Source organism: Oncorhynchus gorbuscha, linkage group LG11, assembly GCF_021184085.1.
Source record: "Oncorhynchus gorbuscha isolate QuinsamMale2020 ecotype Even-year linkage group LG11, OgorEven_v1.0, whole genome shotgun sequence".
NCBI lineage: Eukaryota > Metazoa > Chordata > Actinopteri > Salmoniformes > Salmonidae > Oncorhynchus > Oncorhynchus gorbuscha.
The window spans coordinates 4,854,138-4,858,988 of NC_060183.1; positions in this window are offsets into that span (position 1 = coordinate 4,854,138).

A 4,851-nucleotide genomic window follows, 5' to 3' on the forward strand; every position below is an offset into this window, starting at 1 on the left:
CGTGCATTTAGTTTTAGTTTTTCCCCCAGAATGTTTTCCATGTGCTTCTGGATTCGCATTGATGATAACGTTGTGTTATGACATTATAATATCATACTATTGGCTGAATCTGATAGTGACGAAGAAACACATATATCAGCAAAGGAACTGCTTTAGTTCCAGAATGTTCTGGTAAAAGTCATGCTGTCTGTCTCTACGACGAACCAGAATGTTCCATTAAAAGTCATGTTGTCTGTCTCTATGACAAGCCAGAATGTTCCACTAAAAGTCATGCTGTCTGTCTCTATGACAAACCAGAATGTTCCACTAAAAGTCATGCTGTCTGTCTCTACGACAAATCAGAATGTTCCACCTAAAGTCATGCTGTCTGTCTCTACGACGAACCAAAATGTTCCACTAAAAGTCATGCTGTCTGTCTCTACGACAAATCCAGAATGTTCCACTAAAAGTCATGCTGTCTGTCTCTACGACAAACCAGAATGTTCCACTAAAAGTCATGCTGTCTGTCTCTACGACAAACCAGAATGTTCCACTAAAAGTCATGCTGTCTGTCTCTACGACAAATCAGAATGTTCCACCTAAAGTCATGCTGTCTGTCTCTACGACAAACCAGAATGTTCCACTAAAAGTCATGCTGTCTGTCTCTACGACAAACCAGAATGTTCCACCTGTCTGTCTCTAAGTCAGAATGCTGTCTGTCTCTACGACAAATCAGAATGTTCCACCTAAAGTCATGCTGTCTGTCTCTACGACAAATCAGAATGTTCCACCTAAAGTCATGCTGTCTGTCTCTACGACAAACCAGAATGTTCCACTAAAAGTCATGCTGTCTGTCTCTACGTGTCTCTACGACGAATCAGAATGTTCCACTAAAAGTCATGCTGTCTGTCTCTACGACAAATCAGAATGTTCCACTAAAAGTCATGCTGTCTGTCTCTACGACAAACCAGAATGTTCCACTAAAAGTCATGCTGTCTGTCTCTACGACAAATCAGAATGTTCCACCTAAAGTCATGCTGTCTGTCTCTACGACAAACCAGAATGTTCCACCTAAAGTCATGCTGTCTGTCTCTATGACAAACCAGAATGTTCCACCTAAAGTCATGCTGTCTGTCTCTATGCTGTCTGTCATGCTGTCTGTCTCTACGACAAATCAGAATGTTCCACCTAAAGTCATGCTGTCTGTCTCTACGACAAACCAGAATGTTCCACCTAAAGTCATGCTGTCTGTCTCTATGACAAACCAGAATGTTCCACCTAAAGTCATGCTGTCTGTCTCTATGACAAACCAGAATGTTCCACCTAAAGTCATGCTGTCTGTCTCTATGACAAACCAGAATGTTCCACTAAAAGTCATGCTGTCTGTCTCTACGACAAATCAGAATGTTCCACCTAAAGTCATGCTGTCTGTCTCTACGACAAACCAGAATGTTCCACCTAAAGTCATGCTGTCTGTCTCTATGACAAACCAGAATGTTCCACCTAAAGTCATGCTGTCTGTCTCTATGACAAACCAGAATGTTCCACTAAAAGTCATGCTGTCTGTCTCTACGACAAATCAGAATGTTCCACCTAAAGTCATGCTGTCTGTCTCTACGACAAACCAGAATGTTCCACTAAAAGTCATGTTGTCTGTCTCTACGACGAACCAGAATGTTCCATTAAAAGTCATGCTGTCTGTCTCTACGACAAATCAGAATGTTCCACCTAAAGTCATGCTGTCTGTCTCTACGACAAACCAGAATGTTCCACCTAAATTCATGCTGTCTGTCTCTACGACAAACCAGAATGTTCCGGTAAAAGTCATGCTGTCTGTCTCTATGACAAACCAGAATGTTCCACCTAAAGTCATGCTGTCTGTCTCTACGACAAATCAGAATGTTCCACCTAAAGTCATGCTGTCTGTCTCTACGACAAATCAGAATGTTCCACCTAAAGTCATGCTGTCTGTCTCTACGACAAATCAGAATGTTCCACCTAAAGTCATGCTGTCTGTCTCTACGACAAATCAGAATGTTCCACCTAAAGTCATGCTGTCTGTCTCTACGACAAATCAGAATGTTCCACCTAAAGTCATGCTGTCTGTCTCTACGACAAATCAGAATGTTCCACCTAAAGTCATGCTGTCTGTCTCTACGACAAACCAGAATGTTCCACTAAAAGTCATGCTGTCTGTCTCTACGACAAATCAGAATGTTCCACCTAAAGTCATGCTGTCTGTCTCTACGACAAATCAGAATGTTCCACCTAAAGTCATGCTGTCTGTCTCTACGACAAACCAGAATGTTCCGGTAAAAGTCATGCTGTCTGTCTCTACGACAAATCAGAATGTTCCACCTAAAGTCATGCTGTCTGTCTCTACGACAAACCAGAATGTTCCACCTAAAGTCATGCTGTCTGTCTCTATGACAAACCAGAATGTTCCACCTAAAGTCATGCTGTCTGTCTCTACGACAAACCAGAATGTTCCACCTAAAGTCATGCTGTCTGTCTCTACGACAAATCAGAATGTTCCACCTAAAGTCATGCTGTCTGTCTCTACGACAAACCAGAATGTTCCACCTAAAGTCATGCTGTCTGTCTCTACGACAAATCAGAATGTTCCACCTAAAGTCATGCTGTCTGTCTCTACGACAAACCAGAATGTTCCACCTAAAGTCATGCTGTCTGTCTCTATGACAAACCAGAATGTTCCGGTAAAAGTCATGCTGTCTGTCTCTATGACAAACCAGAATGTTCCACCTAAAGTCATGCTGTCTGTCTCTACGACAAACCAGAATGTTCCACCTAAAGTCATGCTGTCTGTCTCTACGACAAACCAGAATGTTCCGGTAAAAGTCATGCTGTCTGTCTCTATGACAAACCAGAATGTTCCACCTAAAGTCATGCTGTCTGTCTCTATGACAAACCAGAATGTTCAGGTAAAAGTCATGCTGTCTGTCTCTACGACAAACCAGAATGTTCCACCTAAAGTCATGCTGTTTGTCTCTATGACAAACCAGGATGTTCCACCTAAAGTCATGCTGTCTGTCTCTACGACAAACCAGAATGTTCCACCTAAAGTCATGCTGTTTGTCTCTATGACAAACCAGAATGTTCCACCTAAAGTCATGCTGTCTGTCTCTACGACAAACCAGAATGTTCCGGTAAAAGTCATGCTGTCTGTCTCTACGACAAACCAGAATGATACAATAACAGCTCATGTAGAAATTACAAATCTGACACGCAATGAAATCTCTAGAGATCTTTGCATAGAAATGAACTAGATGTCTTGGCTTGTCGTTCTCTTGGCTTTAGATGTAGTTTTTAACAGCTTAATTGTATGGTTTACAGAGGTGCCTTTTCTCCCTGTCTGAGGTGAGTAGTGTGAGGACATGTACTGTAAATATTCACGGTATGCATCATCTGAGCCAACAGTAACCAAACCTAGCAACGAGCACAATAGAGATCAACCTTGTCCCAAATGGCACCCTATTCCCTATTTAGTGCACTACTTTTGACCAGAGCCCTATGGCACCCTATTCCCTATTTAGTGCACTACTTTTGACCAGAGCCCACAGAGCGAAGGGAGTCATTTGGAACACTGCCCCGGGATTCTGTTGGTATGGGGTAATGATCGTTTGATTAACACACGCACACACACACAGGCAGGAAGGAATTTACACAGATGATAAATACTTCACAATGTGTCATATTCAGTCTAGTCTGCACTTGTTTTGCTGTACCCCAACGGGATGATGGGGTATTTTCCATCACATAAACAACACAGTGATCACCTTTTACAAGGCTGACTGGAGAACTACTAAGAAAGGGCTGTTAGCGTTGATGAAAACGTAAGTGGTTTGGGGTTCGTTTTGCATTTTCAAAAAATGAAGCTCCCAATGGTATTTGTTTTTGAAGAGCTTGTAGACGTGTAAATGTTGTATAACGGCTGACCATCTTTTACATATACAGTGGGGCAAAACAGTATTTAGTCAGCCACCAATTGTGCAAGTTCTCCCACTGAAAGAGATGAGGCCTGGTTGGTTCCCAATCAGAGACAACGACTAACACCTGCCTCTGATTGAGAACCATATCAGGCCCAAACACAGAAACAGACAAACTAGACACACAACATAGAATGCCCACTCAGATCACACCCTGACCAAACAAAACATAGAAACAGACAAACTAGACACACAACACAGAATGCCCACTCAGATCACACCCTGACCAAACAAAACATGGAAACAGACAAACTAGACACACAACATAGAAACAGACAAAGCAAACTATGGGCGTGTGACAATAGAACAACTTCCAAAGGCCTGTAAGGTAAGATCGTTTTGAAAGACGTACAGTATTTCACCGTAAAATCCAAAGGAACTTTACTGTAAACTGTGTTGTTTTACCACTGTATAGTTTAGTTATACCATAAGACCTCGGTCTATAACGTTAGTTATTTATTTAGTTAGGTAGTTAGTTTTTGTCCACTGAGTCATGTGTTATGTATTAGGGTAAAATGTAAAGCCATTTGGTTAAATATTATCTCTTTGCGTGTTTGGCATTATCTTTTAGAGATGACTAGAGGGGGATTTTTTTTTTTCAAATTCATTTGGAAAATTACTAATTCTCTGGTTTAACCTTGAAATGTGGCTTCTATTAAATCACATAGAAATGGTTGACGGGGCGGGGGGGGAAGTCCACTTAAAACATTAAAACAAATTACTGTTCGCAAACAACAATAAAAAAAAATGTCTTCCATTTTCATAGACGGTGTGATTCGGGTAAACATGTGATTCCAGGAGAGGAGCATCTGTGTCGTTAAAACAGAAGCTTTGAAGGAAGGAGGCTATTTGTTTATTTGTTTTG